This window comes from Balaenoptera ricei, chromosome 15 (genome assembly GCF_028023285.1).
Source record: "Balaenoptera ricei isolate mBalRic1 chromosome 15, mBalRic1.hap2, whole genome shotgun sequence".
Lineage (NCBI taxonomy): Eukaryota > Metazoa > Chordata > Mammalia > Artiodactyla > Balaenopteridae > Balaenoptera > Balaenoptera ricei.
The window spans coordinates 36,927,836-36,940,930 of NC_082653.1; the positions used below are offsets into that span (position 1 = coordinate 36,927,836).

At 38.9% G+C, this 13,095-nt stretch overlaps 1 protein-coding gene across 5 annotated transcripts in view; it reads left to right on the plus strand.

Moving 5' to 3' along the window:
* Positions 1-13,095, plus strand: part of PLCB1 (phospholipase C beta 1) — a 690,926-nt gene that overhangs the window by 602,161 nt on the left and 75,670 nt on the right. The gene's annotated exons all lie outside the window — the stretch shown is intronic.

The following is a 13,095-nucleotide window of genomic DNA, read 5'->3' on the forward strand; positions in this document are numbered from 1 at the left end:
GACCTGCAGAGTCTCAGGTCCCACCCCAGACCTGCTAAATCACAATTCGCATTTTGATAGGAGTCACAGGTCACGTGTTCCACATTCACATTGAAGAATCAGGTTTTAGAGCCATTGATTCTTATCTCTGTTCAGAATGCATTTTAAAATAAGTGTAAATTTCCTCTTGGTTGAAATAGGAAATACATCGTACTCTCCACTCTTCATAGCTTGACCGTCAAGCTGGATGGTTATCTCTTGGTGACAAAGGCAGAGGTCCTATGGAAATCACTCCTGTGATTCCCTGCCTGTGTTCATTATAGAAGGAAACCGTTACTTTCAGTTTAGTGTGAGTGAAAATAAAGATGTAGTTTCCCCAACCCCACTGAAGTTCTTGCACCCCCTGAAATCTCTTCATAGATATCTTGGGGGTCTGTGGAGCCCAGTGAAGGATCTCTGTTCCAGGAAAGAGCTCTATGGTTGGGGAATCTGCTCTAACTTACCTGTTTTTCATCAACTGCCATAGATTGACCCTGGGTTTTGTCACACCATTAGGGTAAGGTCTTAATTTTAAATGTGAGTTTGGTAAGTGATAGAAATTCTTAGGGGGTCCCTCTGAGGGTTCTCGATCACTCTCACAATCAGCCCAAACATCACTTTCAAGGCTCAACATCCACTGCCTAGGGAGAGGAGGTTTTGTGGTGACATCCATGGGGTCGCTTCTCAGTTGCCACAGGGTTTGACCCGCCATTTTGTCTTCTCTCTTCTTTCTCCTTTTCAGTGGCGTCAAGAAAAGATTTCCTCATTCTCTCTCACAGCACCATACTCTTTATCCTCTGCAGAGGTTTGTTTTGTTTTGCTTTACTTCCTACCTTTTCTCCTCTTTCTCGTATTTTTGTCTCCCACGTGTTCCAAGCCCATTCATTTCTCCTTTCCTTCACAAAGACCTTAATGGTTGGGATTCTTCTTATTCATCCTCCTGCCTGTCCCACCAGCAATCATTCCTGGGCCTCAAACCAACACTAGTACCTGTTGAGCTGAGTGCCCCCAATTCCCTGCCAATCCTGGGGAATGAAGGTTGTGTTTCACAGTGAAAACTCTGGGTGGATACTGACCAGCTACTAATGGAATGGCCCATCAGATGTGAGTGGTGATGAGTGAGGGTCTGGAGTCAAATGTCCTCATTTCTGGCCACTGATCCCCCAGAGTAGCTGTGTGACCACTCAGAATTTCTGTTTTCTCATCTTTCCAATGAAGATAAGAATAATCCTCACTTTATTGAACTGTAAGGAGGAATAATGAGATAATTTGCACAAATCATTGTTTTTAATGAAAGCCGCCCCCCCCCCTCCACTTTTTTTCTTACAATACATGAATTGGCTAGGAAATCTTGAGTTCGAATATAAATGTGTATTTGCAGTTTTTGACGTCCTGCTACAGCCTGAGGGTGCTCACCATCTTCCTTTTTGATGATTTCTATTAGCACCATTTGCTGCTGCAGCCTGTCTGAGAGCCAACCTTGAATTTTCTCACTTCTATGGTCGCTCAGCTGAAGTATATGTGCCAGGAGTAATTGCAGTGTCAGGAAGTAACTAACTCTACGGTAGTGTGATCTGTCTTCCTCCAATATTCTGACTTTAATGCAGGATCATCTTTCTTGAGAAATAAATGATTTAGCTTTTCTGAAAACTTTACATTCTCTACCAAACAAGAAGTGACAAATAATACAAGACTTTAGTAATGAAATAAAGAATGAAACAATTTGTCAAAATGTGTTCTTGTTAATTTTCCTAATCATCATTGGGTAACCCTAATAGAATTGATTTGTTCTAGAGATAGATAGATAGATATGTATATATAGATAGAAATGATATTTATCTTCATTTCTATTGATTTAATCATGATCAAAAATGAGCATATGTGGGCAGAAGACCTAAATAGACATTTCTCCAAAGAAGATATACAGATTGCCAACAAACACATGAAAGAATGCTCAACATCATTAATCATTAGAGAAATGCAAATCAAAACTACAATATGATATCATCTCACACTGGTCAGAATGGCCATCATCAAAAAATCTACAAACAATAAATGCTGAAGAGGGTGTGGAGAAAAGGGAACCCTCTTGCCCTGTTGGTGGGAATGTAAATTGATACAGCCACTATGGAGAACAGTATGGAGATTCCTTAAAAAACTAAAAATAGAACTACCATATGACCCAGCAATCCCACTACTGGGCATATACCCTGAGAAAACCATAATTCAAAAAGAGTCATGTACCACAATGCTCATTGCAGCTCTATTTACAATAGCCAGGACATGGAAGCAACCTAAGTGTCCATCGACAGATGAATGGATAAAGAAGATGTGGCACATATATACAATGGAATATTACTCAGACATAAAAAGAAACGAAATTGAGTTATTTGTATTGAGGTGGATGGACCTAGAGTCTGTCATACAGAGTGAAGTAAGTCAGAAAGAGAAAAACAAATACCGTATGCTAACACATATATATGGAATCTAAAAAAAAAAAAAGGTGGTGAAGAACCTAAGGGCAAGACGGGAATAAAGACACAGACCTACTAGAGAATGGACTTGAGGACACGGGAAGGGGAAGGGTAAGCTGGGACAAAGTGAGAGAGTGGTAGTGTACACATACACTACCAAATGTAAAATAGATAGCTAGTGGGAAGCAGTCACATAGCACAGGGAGATCAGCTCAGTGCTTTGTGACCAGCTAGAAGAGTGGGATAGGGAGGGTGGGAGGGAGGGAGATACAAGAGGGAAGAGATATGGGAACATATGTATATGTATAACTGATTCACTTTGTCGTAAAGCAGAAACTAACACACCATTGTAAAGCAATTATACTCCAATAAAAGTGTTTTTTTAAAAAAATGAGCATATGTCCATGTGTGTATTGCCCATTTGTATTCCTTTTTTCTACAAACTGTTTATATCCATTGCCTACTTTTCTGTTGGATTGTCTTGTTCTTTTGACCCACAGAGTTTATGCTATCTTTTAGTTTATTATTTTTGGGAGGTTGGGCAATTTAGAGAGCATAAAATATGCTTATATAATTGTTTAAGTCAAAGTTATTGAAGGCCTACTGTGGTCCTCATACTGGTGGGGGGATTCCTGTGGACCAAGCCAAATGTTGTCTCTGCCCTCAAGGGCTTACTGTGGTTAAGAACACAGGTTGTGAAGTCAGATGGACCTAGTAATAGTATACCCATCTTTATCCATTAGCTTTGTTGCATAACAAACGCCTCAAAACTTATTGCCTTAAAACAACAACTATTTACTTAGCTCATGTTTCTATGTGTAGCAATATGAGCTTGACTCAACTGAATGGATCTTCTAGTCCTGGCTGGGCTTATTCATGTGTCTGTGGTTCAGTTGCCAGTTACTTAGAGGCTCTGCTCCTGAAGGTTGGCTGACTGTCAACTGGTCAAGGCAGATAACTGATACACATGTCTCGTCATCCAGCAAGGCTAGCCTGGGCTTGTCCATGTGGAAGTTGGAAAGGACTCCAAATGAGAGCAAACAGAAGTAGGTAAAGTCTCGACAGATCTTACAATTTCTTCCTCCAAGCAAGTCGTAAGACTTGCCTGGATACAAGTGATAGGGAAATAGACTCTATCTCTTGTTTAGAGGAACCACAAGTCACATTGCAAAGAGAGTGAATGCAGGGAACGGTGGAGAATTAGGCCTTTTTTTTTTTTTTTTTTGCAAAAATCAACACATAGCCCTGAGTTTGGATGTGAGATTCAATAAAATAATCCATGGAAACTTAACACAGTGCCTAGAACACAGCCATCATTCTTTACCAAAGGACAATTTGTACAGGATTTAAAGTGAGGAGACATGACTTTCACTTTTAGTTACGTAACTTTAGCTAAATCATTTCACCTCTTTGAGTGTTTGTATCCTTGTTTCTAAATAAAAATTTGTACAAGAGTGCTTGTAAAGTTTCCCTCTAACTATAATGCTAGTTTCACTTAGCTTATAGAATGCAGAGATGATTCAACTCTCAGATCTATTAAAATAGTAATTAAGGATTTCAGTTTAAAGCAATAAAAAAATCTTGTTTTTACTTTTGTGTGCACATAGTATGTCTTAGTATATTTTTTGTGTTAATTGATAACTATTTAGGTAAGATTGAGGGAAAAGAGTCAGTAAACAGAACCAATCCCCAAAGGCAAAGAAAATAATAGTTTTGACTTGCATCAACTTAAAGAAGCTTAAAGAACAGAAGAAATTCTGCTGAAGGGAAAATTCCAAAATAGAATTCACAAGTCTGACAATTTAGTTTGTGCCCTCTGGAATTACAAGACTCATTGCACTCCATCTGGTAAGTGAGAGATGCTTGAAACGATACGTTTTGCATTAAGGAAAAAAGAAGCTGACACGCTGTGCTACTTATCTTCATGGGCAGCTCTTCTGGTTCTAGCTTTCAAACAGACTATTGAAATATTAATCCCTTGATGTATTGCACTATTTCAGTTACAAACCACAGGACAAATCATGTCTCTTTTAGTCAGGTCTCCTTTCTTAATTATTTGAAAACCTCCTGTTTGAACAGTATAGTTATTTTCCCACATCTGAGTGATAAGCAATATTTATTTCATCTATTCTAAATTAAATGGTCTTGATATCTTTCAGAATTATGAAGCCTGATCCTAAAATTTTGGTGGTTTGGATTTTTGTTTCCAATTGGTTTAATCAGATATAATGATCTCAACTAACTTGATCCTATACAACCATTTTCTCATTTTCTTTTAATTTAATCAAAAATCCGTAATTGTGTCATATGTGATACTACACCAACTTTTCAAAAACTCTTACGAGTAACTTCATTAACCTTTTATAATTACAAAGGGGTAATTCTTTGCCTGTTATAAATTTGTACTTAAAGCTATATATGAATCATTTTAAGTGAAACTTCTTTTATCATAAAAATGAATTCCATTTATCATTAAAATAAATATTTCATGGCCATAAATATCTACTTTTTATGATTATCAGGACATTTTAAAATCATCATTGAATTTCTTAAAAAATTAAAAAATTTTAAAAACACACATAAATATAATTTTACAATTTTGCTATATTTTACTAATCAGGAAGCAAAGCCCAAGAATTAAGATGGCAAAACCCAGGCATCATCTAAGATGATAAAACACCTTTACTAGAGCTTCCTTTATCAAATTTCTTGATTTTTTTTTAAAGTTTGAAGATATTTCCAGTTGATAGCCTTATAAAAGGATACCAGAAATATCATTCAAGGGAGTATGCTACATTGACCCATTTATATTTCCCAGAAAGCTAAGAAGCTGACATTTACTTTGGCATATTTTAAAAGTGAAAAACAATTTTAAATGCTGCAGATTCATTGGGCCAACTTATTGACATTGACTAGGAGTCATGCTCAGATTTTCACTTTCATTTATTGCTTTGCCCAGCAAGTAAAAAGAAAATTTCAAGGATTCTTTAAACCTTTAGATTCAAATAAGCAGCTATAAATTCTGTTTAGATATGGAAATTTAAAAAGAAATGAATTTCATAGGTATGAAAGACTATCTCAGAAAAGAATCAAGGTGGTTGGTCTTTTAGTCCAAGACTTTCTGCTGCTTCTGAGAAAGAACTGAGCTGGTGGGGAACATGAGCTCCACCTGGACAGGACTTGTCTGCCGACTCCCAGTTGGACCATCAATACACAGTATGCAGCACATCATAGGTGCTCAGTAAATATTGGTGAAATGAATGAATGGATATTTTTCAATTTGAATGGACAGGAAACATGCCAGTATAAAAATCCACCTAGTTTTTAAATTATCAGTAATGCGTTTAATCAGTAGATCATTTCTTAGTTTAGAAGCATCATAAATCAATTCTTTGTAGAAGAAAAACAAACAGTTTATGGTGAAAACTCAGAGTGGATGCTTTGACTAGCAGAAAAGACGGTGCTATCTTCTCCACTTATGAGTGAAGGGAGAAGGAAGATGAGTTTGCCTGAAGTATGTACACTCTACACTTGGCTCTTTGCACATTTTCCCAAATTGTCCTTCTTAGAAGAGGCTCTAAACATGACAATTTCTGTCCACATATTTTTTTTATCCCTTTTAAGTTAGAGTCAAGGAATTAGTCTCTTCTTTGGAAACCACTCCCTCACCCTCAAATGACTAAACCAAGTGAAATTCAGCATGGAGCTGAGAACAAGCATGAAGTTATATTCCCCAGAGCTTTTCTTTTTCATTCCATAAAAGGTTTGGAACATTTAACTAGGAGAGTTGTCATGAGTGGTAAACAAACAAGCAAAATAATTGAAATGTCTATTCCTTTGGGCCAGAAAAAGAAGTCATATTAAAAGTTAAAATTAAATGTTTTTTACTGCATTTCAGTTTACCATGTACTCTCGACTTTTTCCCCCCTAGGAATTCTAAACTAATTTTTTGTTCTTTTCTATCTTCAGTGAGTCTTGCGGCTAATATATGATTGAACGGTTCTTTGAGTAGAGCCTGTCTGCTAATAAATACACCAAAGTGAGAGTACCCTTAGGTCAGTTAAAAGGCACTTCAATTATTGTGTGAAAAATCCCTCTTCTGGGTCCGATTTTCACACCTCATGAAATAGAAACCCTGGACCCAATGCTCACAGGTTCTTTCATCTTATTTGGGGATTAAGGAGTAAAATTTTTTATTTTTGTTTTTTTATTTTTATTTTTGTCGGGATTCCCTTGGTTACAAGTGACAGAAACCTATATTGGACTAACTTAGACAAGAATAGTATACACTAGAAAAGTACATAGGGGAAGGTCATGTAAGGGAGGGTTGACCATCCACACAGGAGAAGGGAAGGGATAAAGAGATACCTACCAGAAACCACTCACAGCACTTCCTATGTTTGTCTGTCTCTGTCTCTCTCCCTTTCTCTCCTGATTTTCTCTGCATGTCAGTATTATTTTTGTCCAAAGCAGCACACAGGCTTCCCCTTGTCAGAAAATATAGGCATCAACCCCTTCCAAGTTATATTTCTTTCGCTAATGACAGGTTGGAAAAATCTTGGGGCAAGCCTTGTTAGTGTGATATGATTGGCCAAGCTTGCAACCTTAGACCAATCACCTGTGGCTAGAGACAGGGTATGACTGGTCCTACTTGGATCTATGCCTCCCCAGACCAGTTACCTTGGCACAGGGATGGGCGTAAAGAACACAGCAGCTCCATGGAAACCACATTAGGCACAGAGCCAGTTCTCAGAAAGCAGAGGAAGCTCTTTCTGAAGTAGTGTTGGGTAGAGAAAACTATAGTTGAGGCCCACACTCTCTCTTTCTAGGGTAAGAAAGAGATAAATTATTAATGCCTATACGTAATCTCATTGCCAGTTTAATGTGAGTCTGACAATAGTGGCATATTATTAACAAAGTCATAATATTAATCACTCTGCCTCCTGGACTTTAAGCAGAGGAAGTTTAAATGAAAACAGTAAATGCTGTAAGGGCAGAATTATAGTAAGAGTGATCTTTTGAAAATAGCTGAAAAGGGCAGAATGTTACAGGGAGGGGTCTGTTGTATGCGAGAGTTGGGGAGATCAAGGGGAGCTGAGCAGAGTGGAAGAACATTTGTCATATTAAACACAGAGATATTGTCCTTTTTTAAACACATTGTTTGGGATTCTATGGAGACACTATTTTCATTAGTTTCATGCAAAAGCCACATTAAAAAAAAAACACATACCTGGATTTCACAATAAGGCATTTGTTCTTAAAGGAACAAAACTTAGCTTGTTAAATATCAAAATTATGTAGTTTAAGAAGTATTTTCAATAAGACAGCCCATGGCTTGGACATGATACACCATAACCAACACCAAGGTCTAGGTCAATGTGGTTCTTAAACTTAACAGATTTGATTCACAATAATTTTTGAGTGCCTATTTTATGTAGAGCCTGGTGTCCAAAAAACCATATTAAGAAAGGATGCATTAGTGGCATCCTTTTTGAGAGCAATAATAATGTACATACACACAAAGACAAATATGTATAAGTGATATAGAAAAAGCCAGTGAAGGACTAAGGACTAGAGTTATCTGGGCAATCAAAGGGCAATCACCAGTGGCTGGTTTAAAAAGGAAAGGGGCATAGACAAGGGGAGACACTGGCTGGTGCCTACTCCCTTATCAGGAGTTGAGCAGCACAGTCCGATGGAATTTCTGCAACCATGGGAATGCCCTACATCTGTGCTGTCTCTCATTCAAATGGGAATATCATCCAGGTGGAAAAATAACATGAGAAAAAGTATAGAAGCAGGTATGTGCCCAGACAGTCTTAGAGTAAAATACTGCCTAGTTTATTGAGTATGCTGAATGCTAATCAGGAAAGGAAATTTAGAGCTGGAGTGTAATGTATTTGAAGATAGAGAGCCAGTTAATGCTCGGGAGATACAAAAAATACTATTTGAGATGGAGCAGAAGGACTAAGGAGAGACTGAGGGCAGGGAGAGAATACTTGCCAAGTCCAGACAGGAGTTAATGAGGTTCTACACCAGAGCGCTGTTAACACAAAGCCAAGAGATAACATGGTGACAAGAGAAATGAACAATTATCCAGGACTCAACAGATGGGGAAAGCACCCAAGAGGGCAGTCAAATGTAATGCACACTTTTAACCTGAGTGATGATACTTAATGGGAAAATACGATGACTTGCCTTCTGTGAAAGATGTTGAGATGCTAGTGAGCCACCCTCAGCTAGAGATGGTCAAAGGCAGTTGATGCAGAAATGAACTGAAGCACTTAAAAGAATCAGAGAAGAGTGACTGTTGGAATTGCTGGAGATACTGTAAATGAAGGAAAGAGAGCTTCTTATGAGAGTGGTTGGCAGCTGGCATCCTTTCAAAAGGATAAAGTCACGATTCCCAAACCATGTGCCACGTCACTCTTAGGCACTGCACTGAACTCACAGGGGCATTGTGGGATATTTTATGTTTTTGAAGGAAACAGAGCAACATCTGTTGGATTCTGTGCAAAGTACTACTATTAAGTTATTTGGACCTAACCATTTAATAAATAAATGGAACTGTTCCTTTATTTCTTTTGACCTAGGGGGTGCCTTGAAAAAATTACTGAGATCTTAAGGATACAATGAGCTAAGAAAACTTATGAATCTCTAGAATAATAAAAGTTCAGTCCTGAGACATGGCCAGTGAGTTTAGTAACAAAAAAGTTTTTGTAATCTTAAAGCAAAATCAGGTAAATGCTGGTAGTTGGAATGGAAAAGATGATGGGGTTGAAGACTGTGGCAGTGGGGCATTGCAGCTGTGGAAGCAGCCATTGGTCTTCCATTTTAGGGATGGGAAGGAAAGGAAGGTCAAAGGTGGAACAAAAGTTCAGGGTTCTGGGAGGATAAGAAAATAGAGATGTGTTTTTAGGCAAAGGGAATGAATGTATCCAGTGCAGAAGAAAGTTTGAGACAAGAAAGTGAAATGGTGATCCTCCCACAGGGAGAAGAAGATGGGACAAAAAGCAAAGGAAAACCTTCCTCTGGGAAGGAAGGGTAAGGAAACCAAGCTAAGAACCTATGATCTGGTTTATTAGGAATCCCACACGTGTCTTCTCTTCCAGCTTTCACAACCACCCCAGGAAGGAAACATTATCCCTGTCTCAGAGGTGAGGAAGCTGAGTCTGGGGTAATGAAGACAATGCAGATAAAGTTCTGCAGCTCTTTTGAGAAAGAAAAGAGGGAATTTGAGAGGGTCCCTTAGAGACTGGGTGGCTTAAACAACGAATATTTATTTCTGACAGTTCTGAAGGCTGAGAAGTCCAAGATTAAGGCACGAGTAGATTTGGCGTCTGGTGAGAGCCCACTTCCCAGTTTATAGAGAGCTTTCTTCTAACTGTGTCCTCACATGGTGGAAGGGGTGAGAAAGCTCTTGTGGTTTCTTTTACAATTATGGGCACTAATCCCATTCATGAGGGCTCCACCCTCATGACCTAATTACCCAAAGGTCCCACATCCTAATACCATTACACTGGGGTTCAGGATTTCAATATATTTATTTTGGGGGAACACAAACATTCAGTGCATAACAGAGGGCTTCTTCTAAACTGTCTCCATCTTCCCCAATAACGTGCACATGAAATTCTTAGGAATCTTGTTAAAACGCAGATTTTTGTTTAGTCCATTGGGTCAGGCCCTGAGAATTTGCATTTCTGCTGTGTTCCCTGGTAATGCCAATGCTGCTGGCTCCTGGACCATATTTTGAGTAGCAAGATCTAGAAAGCCAACTCATCAGCTCAGTGTTTCTAGAATGATGCCAGGTCTTTAGTAGGCATTTGATAAATATTTGTTGAATTGTGGCTAACTTGAATAGTTTAGATAAAGGTGTGTGTTCTGGGAGCAAAAGAGGTGGGAATTAGTTCCGAGAAGAATAAAAAACAAGTGAAGATGGTGCAAGGGAGGGGCAAAAAGGAAGGCCAGGGGCTGCAGCAGACAGGAAACTTTTGCAGAACCTTGAGGGAAGTTGGTGCTGGCAGTTGTGTGGGGGCTGAAAACAAATGGAAATAAAACTCAGAATCAAGTGGGTAGAAGGGCTGGGAGATCTCAAGCTCAGTGGCTTCATTGCCTGGATGTTGATGGTGCTGAGGAAGAGGGCAGGAGTGGGGAGGAAAGCTGTAAATGTGAACAGATGCTGCCATAATCAAGAAACGATTCTGGACTAGGGTGAATGATGGAGATGAGAACACGGAAATAGAAGCATGAATGTCACTGAATTCAGAAGTGTTGCTGGGAGACCTAGCAGTGGCTATAGAAGGAGGGCGAGCTCACTGAGACTCCCTAAATCTGGCAAAGAATCCACATCATCTGAGGAGATTTTGAAAACACTGATTCCCAGGCCCTACCCCTAGACATGTGGAGTCCATAGGCCTAGGAACAGGTCCTGGAATGTGTATTTTTAAGAAGTTGCTCACAAGGGATTCTGACGTTGCTGCCAAGATTGGGGCTCCCCTGATAACCCTCTGTAACTCCTTAGGCTGAACGGGGGAGGAGAAAGGTCTTCTGGGGAGGCGAAGGCCCTGTGTGTACCCCTCAGCTAGAATAGAGGCGCTGCGGGAATCCTCAAGGAAATGGCCAGAGTCTTTGCACAGCAGGATTTTAAATCTAGACGGTTTGATAAATGGCATTACTAAACTGCAGTATTTCATGATTTCTTTAATTGTGACAGTCATGATCAGGCAACCTCTTTTGAATGATTTTCAGTGATTTCAAATAGGCTTTCTGCTGGCCCAAGCTCCAGTTATATTTGTTCAGATTTAATCCACTTCACAGATGAGTGCATCAAATTTCATGTTAATGTCAAGTTAATGTGGATTCTTTATGGTAATTCTGTGAGAGAATTTCTCCCTCGATTTCTTTTATTCTCTTAGATAAGAAGAGGTTTTTAAAACAATTTCTAAAATCACAACAAAAGGCAGCTTGGGAGAGTGGTGAAGGCCACAAGCTGCGGAGGCTGATTTATCTGGGTTTGTACCCAGCTCTGCCAAGTACCACCAAGTACGCGAGCCCAGAACTTGAGTCCCGTGCGTCAGTATCTTCATATGTAAAATGAGGACAATAGCTCTTACCTCACAGAACAATTCTTAGGATTGAATAAGTTAATACATTTAAAACTCTTCAAACTATGCCTGGCATGTGTAAATTACCAATGAAAGTTTGCTAGTGTTATGATTATATTGCCTTGGTACTATCATAGCTACCATATATATATATATATATATATATATATATATATATATATATATATATATATATATAAAACTGGTTAACTCAGTCTGCTGTATCTGAGAATCTCCATCTCTGGGGAACAGAATGGACCTTTCATAGGAAGCCCACACCATCTATCTGATGCTCCAGTAGGAAGGGTTGAGTCCAGTTGCTATTGCTGCCTGAGCAATGGCAGAAGGTTCCGTAAGTTCTTCATGTAGAATAAAGAAAGAGAAGTGACTAGAGGGCAAAATTACCCTCACATAATTGACAAGCATTTATTGAACACCTACTGAAGGGTAGAAATTGTGTGGAGGGTTGAGGATATGAAAACATAGTCACTGCCCTCTTGAAGCTTGGTCTGATAAGAAAATAGATGCAAGACAATAAAAGAATTGCTATCATGGCAATGTATTCAAAATTCAAAATGGTAGCACAGAAGAGAATTTCCAATGTTCTTTGGAAGTTACCCACACAGGACACAAACATCAGTTTCTAAGATGGGTAACTCATGTCATTCTTTTTTTTTTTTTTTTTAATAAAGTTACTTGCCTTTCTTTTATTTATTTATTTATTTATTTATGGCTGTGTTGGGTCTTCGTTTCTGTGCAAGGGCTTTCTCTAGTTGTGGCAAGCGGGGGCCACTCTAAATTGTGGTGCGTGGGCCTCTCACTATCGTGGCTCATGTCATTCTTGAAGCAATTAAGCAAGGAATGGAAGCTGGAAACCAAGAATTATAATTTACAGTTGATTACATCTTACATTTGTATCACACTCAGTTTTATTTTAAGCTTCATAGTGCCTCCAAGATATAAAGGCATTGATTATCTCATTTATAACCAAGAAAATGTAGGTTCAGAAAATATAGGCTCCATAACCAAAGTCATAGTTGTAGTGAGTCATAGAGTGGGGATTGGTACCTGGGTCCACACTGTTTGTTGTCTTTGCACTTGGCAAAGACAAGCTGCAGTAACTAACCCAATAATTTAAGAAATCCTGTTTAATTAGCAACAGATAAGAAGAAGAATTTCATATTAAAACCTAGATAATGTAATGGTTGAAAATTATGTCCTTATTGCCTATGTAAGATGTCTGATGATTTTAACTATTGTTTTTTTGTTTTTTTAAAAAATTAATCTATTTATTTATTTATTTTTGGCTCCATTGGGTCTTCATTGCTGCGTGCGGGCTTTCTCTAGTTGTGGCTAGTGGGGGCTACTCTTCATTGCGGTGTGTGGGCTTCTCATCGTGGTGGCTTCTCTTGTTGTGGAGCATGGGGTCTAGGCGTGCGGGCTTCAGTAGTTGTGGCTCACGGGCTCCAGGGTGCAGGCTCAGTAGCTATGGTGCACGG